This window comes from Rhineura floridana, chromosome 1, assembly GCF_030035675.1.
Source record: "Rhineura floridana isolate rRhiFlo1 chromosome 1, rRhiFlo1.hap2, whole genome shotgun sequence".
Classification (NCBI taxonomy): domain Eukaryota; kingdom Metazoa; phylum Chordata; class Lepidosauria; order Squamata; family Rhineuridae; genus Rhineura; species Rhineura floridana.
Window position 1 is genome coordinate 231,042,480 of NC_084480.1, and position 21,163 is coordinate 231,063,642.

Genomic DNA, 21,163 nt, shown 5'->3' on the forward strand with positions numbered 1-21,163 from the left:
CTCAGCCTTCCATCCATCCATGGTCGGTAAAATGAGTACCTGGCATATGCTGGGGGGTAAAGAAAGGCCGGGGACGGAACTGGCAATCCCACCCCATATATATGGTCTGCCTAGTAAACATCACAAGACGTCACCCTAAGAGTCGGAAATGTCTCACACTATAAGTGCGGGGACACCTTTATCTTTTTAGTTGAGCAAAGGATTTTAGAAATAACTGCTCTCTTGCATCACTAGCTATAATTAAAGGTTACACAAAGGTAAGACAAAACAAAAACTCCCAACAAAAACCAGAAGGCTTGTATGCGGTGCAAAAATTGTAGAAGAGGGTTGTTCCAAATCACATATAGGTTGTTGTACTATCCCTCACACTTTTTCCATTTACCATGAACTTTTCCACAGATAAAAAGAACCCTGAACGTGGACACTAACATACTCCAGGTTCTTCCGCATGGCTTTTTCCTGCAAAGAGAACTTTTCCCAATGTCCAGATGCAATCCAAATGCTAAGATTTTTTTCTGACTTTTGAATTCCTCTCATATTTCATGCTATTACTATCAACTTAGTGAAGTCTGAGAAGCAGAAGACACGTTCATCAACAGAAATTAATCTGATGTGTTTAGGGAAACTGTTTCCATGAAGAAATGACAGTCTTGTTAAGTAACTAGCATGATGAGTACTGCATTTTAAACCAATTACTGTTTCATATGCCCTACACAAAAACAGAAATGCACTGAGACATATGCTTAAGGCTTCAGTGAGAATAAATAACTTTGGTATTAAATCAAAAGTATCAGGTAAAGCAGATGTGTGAAACACAACCCATTCAGGTTTCATATATAAAAACAGAAGTTATTTTATTATTTTTAAAATGTATACAATACAGGATCAATTACTTCCTCACACCCTGGAAATTTGTCTTCAGTGTTTTCACAGTTATAAGCATCTTCTGTTGTGATACCAGAAATGTCAAATATATGTGTGGCTGAATTTCCATGTTGTCACTGGCCAAGTATCCTAGGCCTCCGGTAATTTGGGCCAATTATTTATATATAGTTCTAGTTATTTATACTTATATTCACTCTTCAGCCCAAAGATAGTCAAAGCAACTCAACTTAAATCCATTACAGCAATATTAATAATAAATACAGTCTTTAAGGTAAAATAACAAAAAATTAATAATCCAGTAGCAGTTAACAACTTTTCCATAAACAAAAGCTTTCTGAACTCATGGATACCAATAAGTTATGGAAAGGATGCCATGCACTCTGCACTTAAACTCCCCCTGGACACCTATGCACCAGGTCCATTAGAGTGAGAAGTTTAAAATGAATCTTCCTACCTGTCATGACAGACAACAAATCACAGGGACAGAGAGAGGCAGAAAGCAGCAGAGACTGGGATGGCAAAGGAGGGACTTATCAGCCATGATAGCTAAGTAGAACCTTCATGTGCAAATGTAGTATAGCTAAACACCAGAAGCTAGACACCATGAAAAGTAAACATTGTTCCTCTCATCTTCTGCATGTTCTGCCTATAAGATACTGAAATGGGAGCAGCCAGAATGGTGGGGCAATGTCACTGCCACTGACCTGGGCAGCAGTGAGGTTGGGGGTGCACCAATGCTGCTGCTGGTGCTCCCCCACAACCACAACCTTGCCACTGCCTTGCTCTATTCACATACCATCCATGTCACTGGCAGTAACTTTGCTGTCAGGAGAGCAGTAGTGTGACACTGCCCTCTGACAACAGCCGCTCCTGTTCCCAAAGGCATTTGGTTGGCAATTGTTGGAAATTTACTGGTAGGTGTTGAAGTGTGTGCATTGTTGCGTGAAACAGCATACATTACGTTGGAGTTGAGCAAGAAACTTCTTCAGAGCATTAGATCATGTTAAGAGTCTTTATTAAGACATTACGGCCAAAGGCTTAAGAGTAAATACATGTAGAGTTTCTTCAGTCACCCCCCTTCTGGTACATCTCTCTCCAAAGGTAAACACAGAAGACAACCTCTCAGTTCAGAGGCAATACACAGAAGACTCAGCTCAACACAGATAGCTGCTAGAACTTTTCCCAGTCTATCGCGATGGTTACCATAGCAACGGCCTTGGCTATCCGTTCCCAGACTGGGCAAAGACATAACTCCCCCTAGCTACAGTTTTTCAGACTTGATGGAAAACAAACTCAGTGACAGTGCGGTTAAATGGTCAACAATTCCCCCTTTTCCCCATCATGTCTGTAACTCATTACAACAATAACAATACATTTCTCCAATACATCTTGCAATACAGCTTACATTTCAGTACAGTTCCGAACATCTCTGTACATTTAGCTAACACTTTATTCAATCAAACTTTGGCTGAACACAAGTAAAATATAACGTTTCAGGATCCATTTCAACCTGTTTATGCATTCCAGGACTGGCCACTAATCCCACATTAAATCTTTCAGGCGGTTTCCCTATATTTGATCTTGTAGAACGTCTTAATGCCACTAGGGCTTCTGCTCTCTCTGCCCCCCCATTTGTGCTTGTGCTTGGCACAGCGTGCCCAGGAGATTCCATTTCCTCAACCTTGCGTTTCTTCGATCTACGTTTCCCACAAATGAGCTCATTTAACGCATCCCTGAGAGGAATATGTGTGCCCTCCACCTTTATGTCTGGATTTGGCGTAAGTGTTTGTGATTGTGTGTCATCTGACCCTGTAAGAATGGCTGTTTCCCTTTGATCCCAAGGTTTTTCTGAGACTTTAATGCTTCTGCTCAGAATTAACTGCTGTGTTTCTGGACACCAAACTCTGAAATATGCATTCTGAAATCCCAAAACAAAACCTTGCTGCGCCCTCGGTGCAAGCTTGCCCCTCCTTTTTCCCTGTGGAATGTGGATCCAGCATCTTGCCCCGAATTTTTGAATGTGTTGTATTTTCGGTTTTCTGCCAGTGATTTTCTCATAAGGAGACATTCCAAGAGCACTGTGTAATACCCTATTGTGAATGTAATTTGCATAAAGAATTGCTTCTCCCCAGAAGGAGTTCCCTAAACTGCAATCCATCAGCATGGCTCTCATTGCTTCCTGAAGCACCCTGTTTTTGTTCTCTGCAACCCCAGTGGAAGGTTTAAGTGCTATTTTCTTACTTGCCAGCACTTCATGCAATGCTTTACCCATGAATTCTTCTCCCTGGCCTGAGTGTATAGCCCCCACCGTGATGCCTTGTTGAGTTTTGATTCTCTTAATGAACAGTTTCAGCTTTTGCTCAGCTTCACTTTTATGCTTCAACAGAAAAACATGACAAAATCTTGAAAAGTCATCTACAAGTACCATAAAGAATCTTGCACCTCCGTGTGAAGCATTAATTGGCCCTGATAAATCAACATGAACTAGCTGGTAGGGAGCTGTTGTGGTTCTTTCAGCCTCCCGGTTTATTGGTGCAATAGTCATTTTAGCTTTATGACATGCATCACAATCCATTAACTGTCCACAATCTCTTAAACGCATGTCTTCACTGTACATTGGGGTTTTCTTAATCGTGTCAAAGTTTGCATGCCCCAGCCTTTGATGCCATTCATGGATGCAGCCCTGATGTACCTGTGCCTCAGCGTTTAACACAGCACACCCTGCTTGACTGCTCTTTATTACAAACTGTGAATCATTAAGGCTTCCCTGCAAACACACTTGATCTCCCCTCATTACATAACATTGGTCTTTGTGAAACAAGACTGAAAAATCACAACTCACCAGTTTTCTCACAGACAACATGTTATGATTCAGTTCTGGTACAAACAAACAATCTGACAGTATTCCCAACTTGTCAAATCTCACCAGACCTCGGGCTTCCACATTCTTACGCGATCCATCAGCTAGTTGCACAAAATCCTGCACGTCTTCTGAAGTGTAAAACAAACTCCTGTCTTTGATTAATATATGGCTTGCCCCGCTGTCAACAATCCAGTCAACAGATGCTAAAGTTTGTGGCTTCTGTTTACAAAGTTCACACTTCCCTGCTTCAAGCCTCCGTCCCTGGAGTTGCGCTTGACTGCACAGTCTCTTTGAAGATGCCCACGAGCCCCACAGGCATAACAAGACTTCAGCCGTTGCTGTTCTTGCATGTTTTCCTGTCTGCTTTCGACAGCCTCCTTCTGCACGGCACTTTTCGCCTCCTTGCTTCTGACAGCTTCCATCAGCTCGGCTCTCTGCGCCTTCTGCCTCCGCTGCCATTCCTGGGACAAATCCTGCAACGCGTCCCACATCTGTTTAGCCGACGGCTCATCTCTCACACACATCAGTTGAGAATCCGATAGAGCCAAGATTATAAACGCCTGCGCCCTCTGATCTTTGCGCTTCCAGGCCGCGGTCAGTACTGCCGGGGGTGGTCCATCTATAATGTCCCATAAATCCTCTTTTATCAGCAAAGCCCGCATCCTCGGCTTCCAGCTGCCATAATTCTTTTCCGTCAATCTTTCCATTGGCAAGCCTCCCCCAGACAGGTTTACAGCCATGTTGCTCACCTCTGTCTGGCACAATCAATCACGCTGCCCTCTGGAACTCCATCTGCCATTCAGACCAGCAACTTACTCCCGTGTAATGCGCTGTGGATCTGGGCCCATAACCCTGTTGACGTGTGTGCTTTGTTGTGTGAAACAGCATACATTACGTTGGAGTTAAGTTGAGCAAGAAACTTCTTCAGAGCATTAGATCATGTTAAGAGTCTTTATTAAGACATTACGGCCAAAGGCTTAAGAGTAAATACATGTAGAGTTTCTTCAGTCACCCCCCTTCTGGTACATCTCTCTCCAAAGGTAAACACAGAAGACAACCTCTCAGTTCAGAGGCAATACACAGAAGACTCAGCTCAACACAGATAGCTGCTAGAACTTTTCCCAGTCTATCGCGATGGTTACCATAGCAACGGCCTTGGCTGTCCATTCCCAGACTGGGCAAAGACATAACTCCCCCTAGCTACAGTTTTTCAGACTTGATGGAAAACAAACTCAGTGACAGTGCGGTTCAATGGAGAAGTGTCTTTTGTTCTTATCAGGGCCAATCAAATGCATGCGCAGAAGCATCTGGTACAGAGTGAGGAATGTGCATCCAGAGTACAGGTTTCTCATGGCTATTAGAGCAGGTGCTTAACTCCTGTTAGAGACAGTAGCTAGCATGTATCACAATGTGCTTTCTTCTGTAAAGCTTGCAAAAACTTTGACTTTTTTTTGGTGGGGGGCATTAATTCCCATGGAGTTTCTAGAAAGTCCTCAGAGCACCAGGACACACCCTTACCTCAGTGTGAGCCTCTTCACTCTTACCTTTTCACTGCAGAGTGAAACTCATCTCATCCTAGAGTCTCTACACATAGCAGTATGTACCCTTCACCCCTCTTCCCCAGTTACTATGATCTCCTTAGAGCTTCAGCAGATGTAAGATACCTAGATCATCCTCCTTCTTTCCCTTAGTTTTGTCCTTCCTACACCTTGGTTGCTTTCTCTGATGGGGGAGAGCTTCCAATCCCGCAGCAGAATGATTTTCTACCCTCTGCTTCTCAAAACTGCTACCCCCAATATCCTCCCCAGTACTACTACTCTCCTCTGATCACACTGGCCACTGCAGCCCTTTATGCAGTCATGGAGAGGAGATGACAACATCCAATAACAAGATGTCACAACACAGTCCTACTTCTGGACTGCATGTGTTTTCTTCTGGTTGGGCTGGCCACAGTGTATAGCAGAGGCAGGCAGCCACTGTGCACAACTCACCTGTGCACAATCACATAAAGAGCAAAGATAAGGAGTTAAGTGGCATTCTCAGCATGATAGCAAGATAGAACATCTTGGTAATATGCTACACATGCTGACAAGAGGAACAAATCCAGTCCAACTTCTCATCAAAGAGATGGACTTGGACAAAGGTACAGAGGCAGCTGTGTGCAAACTGGATCTGAATTATGCTGTGTCTCTGGTGTGTGAATCCATAGATAGTTATACCTTCTTGTTCACCCACATGGAAACGAATGCCAGTGCCAGGCATAACTATGAATATATACTATTTGATGTTCTGAGCAGCTTTGGTGGCATTTTCATCCTTTCTTCCTGTGAAACAGGATTCTCCATCCTGGTGCCCTCCAAAGGTTTTGGACTACAACTTCCATCAGCCCCAGCCAATACGGCCAATGGTCAAAGCTGATGAAAACCTTTGGAGGGCACCAAGATGAAGATGGCTGCTATAAAAAAATGGAAGACAAGGAGGTAATACTTCAGATGAATAACTGGCTATGGAGATGGTGTTGATGACAGGCTTGGTGTTTTGGACAATGGTTCCTCCTTAATGAAGCATTAATGGTGGGAGATTCACTGTTTCTCACAACGACTGGGAAAAATGTGTCTGGAAGAAGCATGGTGAACCTGATCAGGAAGGTTAAACTGAATCCTGTGGGGGACATAGACAAGCCCAAGGGTAAGAGCAAAGGTAAACAATAGGGATGTGAACGATACAGGCAAAACTTTGGAAGTTGGAAGGGTGCTTTGCAAACTGCACAACAGAGTAAGACAGACAGTGGACCAGAAAATCCAAGACTTTTAATTTCTATACACAAGAAAGCAAAGTATAGAAAACAAACAAGCTTAGCTTGAACTCCTAACAAGAAAACCAGCTTCTTGGCCTAAGAAAATGGCTCTGTACTTTAGACTTGTGGGTAAGATCTTGTTGCTGGGAGGAAGCCGGCTCTCATTAGAAGAGAAATGAGCTCATGCTAGAGACACCTGCATTATCTAGAAAGACTAGTGCTTCAAGCCGAAGGCTGAGACCTACTAATTGGGAGGGCTAGTTAGCTGTGGAAATAGACGTATGATGTGGCATGAGAAGCCACTGGAAAGCTCCATCAGAGAAGCCTTCTGATTATCTCTTAGACCTCATCTTGGTTGCTATGCTTTTGTGAAAGAAGCTGAAATAAAGAGGCAAGATGCAGATATGATATTAAACTAAGGCCACTTTATTGACTACTATCAAATGTTGTGACATTCAAACTAAAGCAGCATAGGGAAGTGAGACAGTGTGTGGGAAAACTATAACTCCCAATCAGGCTCCTATACCTGTTATTGCTGGGTGAGGCTACCTTCCAGGGGAGTCAAGCTGGGCTTAAATCCAGCTTGTCCCCCCTGCCATACCCCTTGGGGTGAGGAGGGAGGTCTATCTGATTCACACCTCCTCAAAGCCTCAAAACACAGAGTAATACAAGTTAACCCAAATAGTAATCCATACCTACCCCCAAGACCTCACAGCCCTGAGAACATCTTCCCTGATTCCTTGCAACACCTTGGGTGATGTGTTTCTTTGTTCCTTGTTCCTAAACTCTGCTGGCATGTATTATATTTAGGAACGGTTAGTCTTTTTTGGTTTATCTAGTTTTATAATTCCCAACAGTATTATTCCCAGTATCCCCAACATAGGGCTTATTGCATTAGTTTAATGGATTACAATGGCAGTGCTTCTGTCCTGATTTCTATAATTCCATTCACCTGTTGCATTAAGGAACAGTAGCTTTTTCAGCTGATATACCGGCATTTCACTCAAATGTCTTTCACACGGCTGCAATGAACGTCTTGTTTTAGTCCCTCACCTATTACACACATGTGCATGCATCTGACATATACATATATGCATACATACACACACATATATACATACATATATATATTAGTTGTATAGACATAGGGGAGTGTGTGGGAAATGCTGCTTCTAGCAGCACCTACACCGGAATACTGGTACAATTTTTGTCAGGCAAAAAAAAAAAGCTTACTTAAGGGGCCAGAATGCACTGCATGCTGGGATGTCTGTCACTTGAGCGGCTGCAGCTAGTGAAAAACTTCAGTGAGTTTTGGGGTTCCCAAGCTTGCAATAGGATTATTTCTGGTATCATTTATCCTAAAACGTAGTGTTAAACTTGCACTATATTCCACTAGAATTCCAAGACTATCTTGTATGTCATGTGAAAGATCAGACATAACGCCCAATTTCCAGGTAAGAAATCGTCAGGCTAATGGAATAAAGTGCAGTGTGAAAACAGCCTTTATGGTGTTTTCTAACTGTGTTTCTTACTGGTGTTCTGTTTCTTTTTATGCTGGTAATCTTAACAAACAATTTAAAAGAAAGCAATGAACAGCTGATATCCGGCAACCACCATATCAATCAAACAGGTTACCTGTGTTCCAATCCAACTTCCATGAAAAAGAGTGTATTCCAGTATACTTTGTCTACAAAGGATGTCTACAAAGCAGCAGTGATCCACATCATCCAGAACCCTGAAGCCTCAGGCACAAGTTCTGATTGTCATTTTATGGGGGAGCCCTCACCCCAGGAAAAATAGATATGCATTCATTTCCACTGTGTTGTTGTGTGCCCTTAATATGGTTGTATAGCTCACTGAGGGCTCATCCACACAGTGATTTAATGTGTCTGGGGCTACTTGCATCCAGGGCCGGTTCCAAAGGGTGGCCAGGTTGGGCATTGGCCCGAGGGCCCTGCAGCTCTAGGAGCCCCTGGGGGGCCCTCCGCTCCCCTTCCGCGATCCCATGGATCGCAAGACGAGCTTCCAAGCTGCCCACCATCCCCTGCGCTTCACCTACCTTTCTCTGCTGTTCGTGCAGGGTTGCCATCAATAAAGATGGCAGCTGAGGTTTCCGTAAGGGACTGAAGCCTCTGCCGCCATCTTGGTTGATGGCAGCAATGTGCGCGCTGCATGCCATCAACCAAGATGGCAGCAAAGTCTTCAGTCCCTTACGGAAACCTCGGCCGCCATCTTTATTGATGGCAACCCTGCGCGAACAGCAGAGAAAAGTAGGTGAATCACTGGGGATGGTGGGGGATGGCGGGCAGTTCGGAAGCTCATCTTGCGATCCATGGGATCGCAGAAGGGAAGCAGAGGGGCCCGGGGCAGGCTAATGCCCAAGGGCCCCCGCATTCCTGGAGCCGGCCCTGCTTGTATCCCCTTGTAATTCTCATGGTTCACATGATGTTGCAGGCAAACAGAAGCTATCACACAGTTTCCCCCTTTGAATCCATATTAACCCAATCCACTGATAATACAAAAAGGAAAGGAAAAACCGTCTCACCTGCGCTGCGCTCCTCCTTGTAGGCGCTTTGCTTTGATGTTTTTCTAGTGGGCTGGCTCTCTTATGCCCCATCGCCTGCTCCCTCTCTCTCTGCCACCCACAAAAGCTGCTGCAGCTGCTGCCTACTTTGCCTTTCACTCACTCCCACCCATCTGCCTTTCACTCAGGCTTGGACAATGGAGAAGGAGAGGGGAGGTCTAGTCAGTTTCATTTTTTTCTTGTCAACTGAACACCAAGATGTTCTCCCCACTTCAGCCTTGAACCACAGGGGGTAAACATGTAAAATTAGAGGGTGGGGCCACAAGGAAACAGCGACACTAATCCTTCCCAGAGAAACAGCTACTGGTGTGAATGGAAAACGGCAGATTTGAAGCTACCAAGTGTAGACCTTGCAAATCTATCACGATGATAAATGCAGTATCTTTAGTACGAAGGTATACTCCCGTCCGGATAAGCCCTGAGTAAAGACTCAAACGTGTTTTTGAAATGGTAATTTGCTAGGAAGGTAGTGGAGCTGGGTTCCAGACCCAGCACTACCTTCCAGTATTTGTCTTGGCATAAGTTAAGGAGCTGATGTTTCCTTGTAAATATTTATTTCCTCAATATCAAAAAGATTTCCTCATCACCTAAGAGCCACTGTGGTCTTTACTCGTCTCTGAGGACATTGTAATGGTATACATTTAGTCAGTTTGAGAATGTGATATGTGTTCTCTACAGCTGTTCCAAAATATTGTGCAACTGCTCTTTCCTGGAAGTTTGCAAAACCTAAAAGCAATGTAAGATATTTGAAACTGGGCTGCGGGTCTCCCCCCCCCCATAAGATGGGGTTCAGGAATTAGGAGACAGAGTTATTTAAGCACTGAATTTTCTTTAAAGTGTAAATGATAAACTGTCTATTAACCTAGGATTTGGGGATTGAATAGGTTTGGCTCCAAAAAAGCTGGATCAACTTGCAATATAGCCTTAGTTGTTTATGGATAAAACACAACATATTGTGGGAGGGCATGAGTGTCACAGAAGGAATTTCCTGGTCAGATATGAGTAGATGCCACCAACAGATGTATCCTCTTCATTTAGTTTGGGCCAATAGCCCTGCTCATGCTATTGCATGATTTAGTTGTGTTATTTGTGTCACACAATGTGGGCAGAAGCATTGAAAATTTCAGGAAACAGCTTTGCATCTGCAGGGTTTTGCAGTTTAGTTTAGGGTAAACCAAGCTGCTATAAGGAGGCATCAGTGATGACATTAGCCAGCTATCACTTGCCTGCTGGGATCAATAGTTTATTCCCAGAATCAAAAAGCAAACTCTTTCTACTCACAATCAAGAGAGGGTATTTTTGTTTTATTTGCTTGTTTTTGTTGTGATTTTGAATTGCTCTGGCCAGCTTTTTCTCTTTCTTTCTTTCTTTCTTTCTTTCTTTCTTTCAAAAAAACAGAAACAGTCTATGTTGTGCTTTCTTTTAAAGCTCACAGCCCCTATCTATAGTAATTTTTCAAAAGAGCCTTGGGATTTTTGCTCTTACTTGCTCACATTTTAAGCTAAAAACATCCTGCCTGCACTATTTCCTCTAACAGTGTGCCATAGTCTCAAGAGATCAAAATATGAATTATACTGAGTGAAGATCACAAGCTATCCTAGACACAAACACATTTTTTGATGTAAGGAGAAAAAAACATTTTTGTTATATACACTTATCATTGCTGATTTTTTTAAAAAAATTATAGAACACAAAACTTTAGAAAAGTGCACAGACATGAAGTACAGAACACCTAAAATATAAAAGGAATGAAAATTTTCAAGGTACATTAAATAAATACTGAGGATAAATTATTATCTTTCACATTTTAAAAGTTAAAAAGAATTTAAAATACTGCCAGAAGACTTATCACCAAGAGAGGTGAAACAAATGGGAGATGAAATCTAATTAAGTCAGATTTAATAAAACATTCAAAATCCTCACTCTCACTTACACCACTTTCCTATCTTCTCTGCATTTATCTCGCAACCAACCAACAACATCAGTTTTTAAAAAGATATATAAACAGACAAACACCCCTTACCCTGTGGGTTTGAGGAGCTGTTCTTGCTTCTCAGTGTTACAGACATGTGTAAACAAGTGAATTTCCTGCATCTTTTTCTCATCTGCACAGCTCTGGGGGCTGGCCAACAGGCTTATTTCCAGCATTAAAGCCACTCCACACTAAATGGAAAAGAGATTCCCATTGGCCAGGCTTTATCAAAACTAATACCATAACACATTTATTTTAATGCAATGGCATTAAGCCAATATAAAACATTTCCCTTCCCCTGTCTACAGCAAAACCCCAACCCTCACTTATGCACAGAATGAGAAAATCCCTATGACTTTACACAGAGAATAAATCTGACAAATGCGGGGGCACTTATACTCCCCCCTTCCTTTGTGTTGCTTATAATAAATGCTTACATGTTACATAGCCTCACTCCTCTCATCATTCACTTCCCTGCATATATTCAAGACAGATTCGCACTGTACACTATTTGCCAACTCGAACATTAATGTGGATGCATACTGTTGCATGTGCATACTGCAAAGTGTGAAGCAGAAACGTGTTTGTAAACATAGGAAAACACACAATAGATGTGTGTGGTGTAGGAACCCTCATCATCTTCAGTTCCTTGTCATGTGTCCACTAAATGCTTACAAACACATGCTTCCAATTTGTCCTTTATGCTGTTTGCTGCTCCAAATGCTGGTGCATAAGTAAGGTGCTGATTTGCCCTTCCATTCAAGTTATGGCTCCCCCCTGTATCTAGAAATAGAAGGGCCATGGCAAAAAGGGTGTAAACACGAAGGAACAGGCAGCTTGTATGCACCAGTAAATTGGGGCGGGGGCAGACTCCTTGCCACCATGTTATCTTTCAAATTTCTTACCTACCTCATACGACATGAATGGAGAGAAATGTTATACAGATGCTATGCTGAGTTTCCTCTTCTTAAGATTTACAAACAGTGTGATTCTGAAGGAAAAGTTCTATTCCTTCCATCCTGGGGAGTCCAACCAAGAGATCCAAACAATGTTTTAAAGTAACTGAAAATTGCATAGTTCCTTTACTTTAATCCTTGCATTACTAAAAAACCAGGCCACAGCAGAGTTGTCTTTTAAAATTAACTGTTGTGGGTCTTCTCTACATTTATAGGGTACACAAATATTTTTGCTCAGCTGTCTAATGAAATCTTGCTCTATACTTTTTAACAATACCTAAGTTTTGAAGAGCTGTTCTGCTGGCATGTTTTAACATTTTCCCCTAAAAATGTTAGACGGCAGATTTGCTTAAGTCCCTATCAGGATAGGTGCTGTCCATGTAAGCAATTGGAATCTGAAACAGTTTCTCATGTGAGTTTTTTACTGCAGATTTTATCAAGGGGTCAGAGAATGTATAATCTACCCCCTTATGAGGCAGTTTCCTGGTCGATCCTTAGTGACTCTTCTGAATATTTTCTTTGGGGGTCCAATATATTCATTACTGAACAGGTAGCAATATCTCTTAGACATTCAATAATTGTTAGCTCTTAATCTTCAACTTTGCTCTTTTGATTTTGTGACTATGCATTTATACAGTTGTATATTGTTTAATGGTTGGCTGACCATAATAAAAATGTTGTTGTTCTACCACCAATTATAATTCATACCCATGACTACATTATCCCTGTTCTACAGAAATTCCCATTCATTTCAACAGACTTCACTCTACAACCCCTTCCATATATTACTTGCACAAAGGGGCAAAGTGTGTCACAAATGACTGTGGCCACATCTCTGATTCCTCCCTGTGGAGCTCCTTCCAGCCCTGCCATTCTTGTGTTAACATAGCCACCAGAAGTAGAGAATGTTGGCATTAGAAAGCTGAGTCATTCCCCGAGTTGGAAAAGGGTTAACAATAAATGACAGCATTGGTGGTGTAGACCACACAGCTGTGCCTTATTAGGTTGCCGTACTATAAAGCCTAAGAACGGAAGACAGGTTGTGTGGGGGGAAGGGGGGAAGCAAAGGTGTACGCATTGACTATTTGCCAGGCTGTATCCTATAAAGTGGGTTTTGCATACCAATGTGTATGGACTCTCCTTTTGTTTCGGACGGCTCTCTTGTGTGCAAGCATCGGCACCCTGCTGGGTCGGGGCGCTGAATACCAACAGAGAAGCCTACATGTGTAGATTTCTATGTGTATAGCCTTCCCTGGACCACAGAACCCTGTACAACCAAATCCCAGAGAAGCTTATGCAGATAAAAGGCTATGTATGTAGTAGGCATGGGCAAGAATTTTGATTCAGTTCACATTTCAAGCTGAATCTATCAAATTTGTACTTTACAAAACAATATGAGAACTGTAACACAGCCATTTTTAAAATATACGCTTATTCCAATTTTGTGATGTAGTTTGCCAACCAAACAATGTTTATAAAAATGAAGAAAGTGGGCATAGAAATGAAGACATGAGTGAAAATAACATGCAAAAATGATTGCTTCCAAAAACGTATATTAGTCAAAATTGCCTACAATTTTGCCTACAAAATTGCCTAAGCACTTCTTTACCCTGGCCTTTGACATCTGACACACATATATTTTAGGACCCGCCATATTTTGGAATTTTAGGTTGCTTTTAAATTGTTTTTAATGTTGTATTTTAAAATTGTTGTAACCCAGCCTGGGACCTTTGGGTGAAGGGCAGGCAATAAATTATGATGATACAAAAATGTATTTATTAGGAGAAATTTGCAAAAATGCTGGAAAATTTTCATGAGGTTTTTTTTTAAAAAAATGCAAATTGCTGCAGAAATGTGGAGAACTGAATTTAAGATTGGAAAAATGGGAAACTGAGATAACAATAATCAACAGATCTTTCCAACCCTAGTGTGTAGGCTTTCTTGCCTCAGCAAAGGATTCCTTGTCTCTTATGGACATGCTAATGTGTGAATTGTGGAGCTGGGGCTAGAGGCAGGATCCTACCCAGACCCTTTAACATGTGTTCCCCCTAAGTAACACATGCAGGAGGCTTGTATTTACTTAAAACATGTGCATGTGCATCCATAGTGTGTACCCAGGGTGACTTAATTTGCAAGTTGCTCCAAAATGGGTGGAGATTCTGTAGAGGCCAGATACTCTTACAAGAGGCTGGTTTTCTTGATCCATTTCAATGAATATTAGTACAGAAGCTGCCTTGGTCACCCTGTGTCAGGAGAGAGCCAGGGGGAGTGTAACCCTGTTGATTCTTCTTAATCTTTCAGTGGCTTTTGATACCATCAACCATGGCACATATTATTATATGTTTTCCTTCATATCATGCGCTAAGAGAACAAAGGTTGGCACAGATTTTAGGGTGATATGTGGAGAGGGCTGTACATGAGACTGTAATCTATCTGCTGTGTTGAAGAGATAAATATGTAACTGAGATGACTGCATGTTTTCTGTCTGCAGTAATTGTTAAAGAAGGAAGCCATATCTTGCAAGGGAAATTCAGAATTTTAACTGTGTTCATGCTTTTATTTAATTCCACTTTTATATAATTTCATTCATGTTTGTGTAAATTTTATTTCTTTTAACACAATAGCAACCAAAGGAGAATGTGATTTATCTAGAAGATTTTGAATTCTAAGTTTGTTATATTATACACAGCTTTTCTTGGGTCTGGGTCAATTTTATGTATGTTAACTTGTGTTATTTTCATACAGATATGTAGTTCCCTTTGTTAAACTCTTGTTTGTGATGGTCTGATGACTAGAGACAAATACCCAAATCTGATTTGATCTGCAGGGAAGATAATTTTTGCCTGCCTTAAAAATGACCTACAGGTGCCAATACCTGATTTATCCCTTTCTGTGACCTGCTGAGAACCAGCACAGAAACAGTATCTCCATGCAGACATTCTACTGAAATGCATCAACTGTGCTGTCAAACTTTCAAAACCTCTCCAGACAAGCAACAGTAAGAGAGGTACTGGATCTCTGCTTCCGTGCTTGAGTAGTAATAGTTTAAAATAATACTTGACATCAAGCCTCTTATGTTTACAATTGACACTTTTTCTTTACTTCACTTACCATCAAGTGCCACAAGAGACGTCTTTTGCATCTTGGTATTGGAAAGACCATAGGCAACACTTGGACACTTGCTTCTTATATATTTCTCTCTTCCATTTTTTAATTTATTTTTCTGTTCTTGCTCCTCTTTCTCCTACCCCAATTTATAATGGCACTTCAGGAGCAAACAACTGAAAATAAATTGGGAGGGTGCAACAAATTCACACTAACACAGAGAGACTATTGCTTGGCTACAGGATGAGGGGGACCTCTCTCATGAAAGAGTTCCCATAACAACAGGACTACTCTGGACCACATTTTTTTGACATGCAGATTGACCCATCGAGCAAACAAAGAAACTGATTTGACTAGTTCAACAGATTTCTTTGCTAACTCCATCTATACAGATTCAAAATCAGAGACTAAAAAGGGGACCAGAAGACTTCATCCAGATCAACCTTGCAATCCTATGACAGTGTATTAGAATGTGTGCATGTGTGTGTGTGTTTATATACATGACAGGGAAAGATTCATCACTGAAATAGCAAGTATAGTGTATCTGGTTTTTTCTCTGCAATGTCAATGTTAGCCTTCTTCCACTGAAAATATTAACTACTTCATTTAAAAGATAATGACAAAACACACACATGTTGTGAATAAATACAAATACTTCAAAGGCAGTGAGGTAGGTGGGGAGAATAGTGTGAAATCACATTAATAATTATGACAAAAATATGTAAAGTTCCACCTTAGTGGACAGCAAGACAAATAACCTAGAATGTTCAAGGTTCTAGTTTTGGTGGACAAAGCCCTATACAGCTTTGGACCAGGATACCTGAAAGACCGTCTTATCCCTTACATACCCAGTCGATCACTGCGCTCAGCAGGTGAGAGCCTCCTGCAGATCCTGCAAATCTTATCAGGAGGTTCATTCTACACAATATAGGAAATGGACCTTTAGTGTGGCGGCACCTACCTTGTGGAATTCCCTACCCTTAAATATTAGACAGGCACCATCTCTGTTATCTTTTCGGCACCTATTGAAGACCTTCCTCTTTCAACAAGCCTTTTAAGTTGAGACCTTATCCCAGTCTGTGTCTGTGCTGGAATTGCTTTTTAATATATTTTTAAACCTTAAAAAATAAAAAACAATATGTTTTTAACCTTTTTTTTTTAAAAAAAATATTTTTAAAGATGTTTTGTTTTAATGTATTTTAAAGTCTGTTTTTATGTTGTTTTAAAGTGTTTTTAATGCTTTTGTTTGCTGCCCTGGGCTCCTGCTGGGAGGAAGGGCGGGATATAAATCAAATAATAAATAAATAAAAAACCTGAAAGATCATCTTACCTCTTATATACCCAGTCGATCACTGTGCTCTGCAGGTGAGGGCCTCCTGCAGATATCATCTTATCAGGAGGTCCGTTCCGGACAGCATAGAAAGCGGACCTTTTGCGTTGTGGCATCTACCCCTTGGAATTCCCTCCCCTTAAATATTAGACAGGCAGCACCTTTGTTATCTTTTTGGTGCCTACTGAAGATCTTCCTCTTTCAACAAGCCTTTTTTATCATTAATTTTTATTCAAGTTTTCAAAAACAAAACAAAACAAACAAAACAAATTAATAACTATTACAATAAAAACTATTGACTTCCGATTTGTCGTAGATTAGCTATAAGTCTATAATATATAACAAACCTGTCTCTTAATAAAATTATACAATCACCTTCCTCCAGTGGTTATCTTAATTGGTATCAAATCTCATTAACATCATTTTATTCTTTCCACAAAAAGTCAAAGAGAAGTTTCTAATCCTTGAGATATATATCCATCCATTTTTCTCCAAATAGACATGTCAATTAATCCATCTCTTCAGGTCTACTAAGTCCAGTAATTTCAATAGCTCTTCTCCCATTCTCCCATTATCAGTATTGATTCCATCTTCCATCTTTGCACACCCAATAATCTTGGTCTTGCTGCCATAGTCATATAATAAGAGTCTGATAGGGATTTCTTTCATCACAGATATTTTCTTGCCATCAATTCTGAATGTATTACTGAAATGTTGTTGTAAAGTTGTATCTCTGTTCCTCTTTTTTACAGAATGCACTAACACATCTCTTGAGAGTTTTTCCATTGTCACATATCTGGAATTTATTCTATAAACTTTCTCTATTTCAAGTTCCATCAAATCCTTCCAATCCAGGAATTTTTTCGAGTCGTTGATATCTTTATCTCTAATCTCTTCACCAATTCCTTCAGGGACAGCGTTGAATTCCAAACAGTAATATTTGTCTTTAGGATCCATCACAACCATAAAAGCCAAATCTTTTTCCAGGTCCATATTTGATAAATCTATTCCAATCTCCAGGGCTTGAACCTTCCCTTTGATCTTTCTTTCATCTTCTTTTTCTTGCCAGTTATAGAATCCTTAATTTCTTTCAGCTCCTGTCTCATTTTGCCAAATCCAATTTTCGTCTCTTCTCTGTTCTGTCCCAGCTCTTGTTTCGTTAGCTTAATCTCATTCATTATTTTCTGAAACATATTTAGAGAGAGAACCCCTTCCTGAACATCCAGGGTCTCAGCCACCTCCTTGATTGTCATTCTTAAAACCAAAAGAACAAAACCCCTTCAATTCCAATATAGTCACTATTCTCAAGCAAAGAACAGTTTATTTCTTTTTGCAGTCACAAATGAGTTAATCTTCCAAGCCAGATGACATCACCCTCTAGACAGCATGAACTGCCTTATCTCTTATATGTCCAAAACAAATTTAGTTCACAGCATCCAAATGATTAGTGGCATAAGGAATAAGCAGATTCGCCAAAAAAAAGTAGACCAGAAAAAATAGTCCCAGACATATAATACTCAAATATCAAATAAATCAAATCTTCTCTTCAAATTAGATACCTCTCATCCGTTCATATCTTTAAAATGCTCAATTCCATGCCAGCTTTTTGCAATAAAAAACAAAGATAAGCTATTTCGATTTTCTTCCTCCTTAGTTCCGTATGTAAAAGAGAAAGTTATAACTCACCCAGGGCTTCTTTGTTGCTGACTCTTTGACAAATCTCTTTTGCAGTAACGATAACAAAATAATGATAATAGACAGGAGGATGCTTGCCTGTTAATTTCCGTTTTTCTTTGAAGAAAAATAAACGTCTCGCTTAATCAGTTAGAGCCTGTTTGTAATCCCTGGCTCCGTCCGACGCTGCTGGCTACCTTCCTTCATGGGCAATTCCAATGAATTCCAGTCCAGCAAACAAAACGAAGCTTTCTGTGGATAATCTCTTCGTTTCTCCCTTGCCTGGGAGAAAATCTTTTCCAGTCAAAAAGTCTTCTGACTGGTTTTATAACTGAAAAAGCTTCCTCTGAGACGGGAGCTCGTCTCAAAGGCTGCACAGGCGGAGCGATTCCTCCTGGGAAGTCCTCAACAAGCCTTTTAAGTAGAGACCTTATCCCATTCTGCATCTGTGCTGGAATTGCTTTTAAAGATGTTTTTAAAGTTGTTTTTTAAATATGTTTTTAAGATGTTTTGTTTTAATATGTTTTAAAGTCTTTTATTTTTTAATATGCTTTAAAGTGGTTTTAGTATTTTTGTTTACTGCCCTGGGCACCTTCTGGGAGGAAGGGCGGGATATAAATTTAATACTAAAATAAAATAAAGCAAAGTAACATTGCACTGGGCCAAAACTACAGCGGAACGGAATTGGCTCTACTTATGGCAAATATTTAATGAAAGAGACATTTCCAATGTCATGCATCTTACATGACTATGTCTGGTCTTTATTGAGCATTTGTTCTGATTTGTTTGTAGGGAGGTTGCATAACAATGAGCATCCATTCTGATTTGCTCCAATTAATCCTTTGTTCATCTCACACTTCTCAGTGCATTCCCATCCACTTTTCTAAGCACAAAAGTTCATTTTTTTTACATGCATTTGTTGCACGAGTGCGACAGAGCACTTTAATCAACTTTAATTGTGCAAACCTAAATTTCTGGTATGCACTTGAATCTCTCCCACAAAACAGCAACAGTCTGGAGACACCCTCTGTGTCATTTAAAAGTTGTTGAGGAGGTAGTGGGTGTACCTCAGAGGGAAAGGCATTCCATAAGGATGGGGGCACCATAGGGGAAAAAAAACCCTTTATTGCATGCTACCAACCTAATAGATCTTACCTTTGTGACCAGTTTTAGGGCCTGAGCAGGTTTATACAGCTGCTGCACACTTGGCCCTTCAACAATGAGCTTGGCATCTTTGGAATCATCTTTGGGAGACAGAGGTGAACCCTGGAGGGGATTAGAGAGAAGACTTGACCAATGCACACAAAATGAAATGTTTGATTGCAATGTTATTGCAGTGCTATCGTTTGTTTATAGGATTTTTAAAAAATCCTCTTGAGAAGGGTTTTTGTGTGTGTAACCCTTAAAGGCAGGGTAATTTTAAATAAATAAATAATAAGCTTGTGATATTATAAAATAAAATGGAGCCCTAGAAAAAGTTGCCATGTTAATGTACAATCTGCATTTCTGGAAGATTTTGAAAATTAGGTTCTTTTTGCTTATCCCAGAGTGCAGGACACATGGAATAACGGGCTCAAGTTACAGGAAACCAAATTTCAGCTGAATATCAGGAAAAACATCCTAACTGTTAGAGCTATACCACAATGGAACCAATTACTCAGGGAGGTGATGGGCTCTCCAACACTGGAGGCATTCAAGAGGCAGCTGGAAAGCCACCTGTTGGGTATGCTTTAACTTGGATTCCTGCAATGAGCAGGGGGTAGGACCTGATGGCCTTATAGACCCCTTCCAACTCTACTGTTCTATGATTCTGTGTTAGATAAGCTTTTAACTTGATTAGTTTAGGCAAACTGGTACCTCCACTTGGGAGCTGTATCCCCAGCTGTTATTATTTTCACAATCAGAGCAGGCATTTCTTTTGAGCTGTTGTGACTACACAAATCACCATGACCATGTTTCTAAGCTATCATATGGAGTTGATGGTTCATACAAACAACCCATCTATATGACGCCCCGCTCACCGCACAGCTGACGGGTGGGGCATAATTGCAGATGGGGGCAAAGCTGCCGCCTCCATCTTTAAGTGAGGCAAAAGTCTCACGTCGCACCTATGATGCAAGCGTGACTTGGCTGAAGGGAGGGGTGAGGCTGGAGGGCTTATTTAAGCCCAGCTGCCCCTCCTACCTTTCTCTTTGGAATTTCAACACCCACCCTGCCCTCCCTCTTTTATGGTGTGCATATGGGTCGCTTCGGGGCCGAGTAGGAATTTTTATCCTGCCCACCCTCGTTGGTGGGCAGGTTTTTCGCCTGCTCCACACTATGGGAGGAGGAGGGAATCGGGTTAGGGGGCATTGTTATTAATAGGTGGTTTCGCTGATTTGGCACAATTGATATTGAAGGCTAATGCCCTATGGGGCAGTTTTGTTATAGCACTGATGCAGGAAGGTGTGGGAAGGGAAATAGTTAAGGACAGCTAGGTGCCCCCCTTAGGCACCTTTGGAGGTGATTGGTGGTTCCGGAGGCCTGTCTGGCAAGGCTTTGCGGCTCGAGGACAGGATATGGGCTGCCTTTGGGGCCAACTCATCTCATCTACCCAAGGGTTATTCAACCCCAGGTGGGGATGACGTGGGAAGGCCCCCTACTCACCTACAAGGTGTGGCCGAGGTACATGCCCTGGTCACCTCTCGGTTGGATTACTGTAATGCGCTCTACGTGGGGTTACCCTTGAAAACAGTCCGGAAATAACAACTTATACAGAATGCTGCGGCTCGACTGCTTACAAACTGTCGCCGCTGGGAACACATCACCCCAGTGTTGTTCGACCTACACTGGCTTCCAGTTATTTTCCGGGCCCAATTCAAGGTGTTGGTATTAACCTTTAAATCCCTATACGGTCTCGGCCCAGTTTATCTGATGGAGCGCCTCCAGCGCCACCAACCATGCCGCCCAACAAGATCAGCCACACAGGACCTTCTCTCAATCCCGCCAACTAAAACA

The 21,163-nt window shown here is 41.4% G+C and overlaps 1 protein-coding gene across 4 annotated transcripts in view; it reads right to left on the reverse strand.

Annotated features, from left to right (window-relative positions):
• The window catches only part of CCDC102B (coiled-coil domain containing 102B), a 181,429-nt gene extending 170,241 nt beyond the window's left edge, over window positions 1–11,188 (reverse strand). For all 4 annotated transcript variants that reach the window (XM_061593860.1, XM_061593589.1, XM_061593682.1 and 1 more), the window contains exon 1: window positions 11,153–11,188. The gene's annotated coding sequence lies outside the window, so the exon portion shown is untranslated. The remainder of the gene's footprint in view (window positions 1–11,152) is intronic.
• Window positions 11,189–21,163: the final 9,975 nt, after the last annotated feature.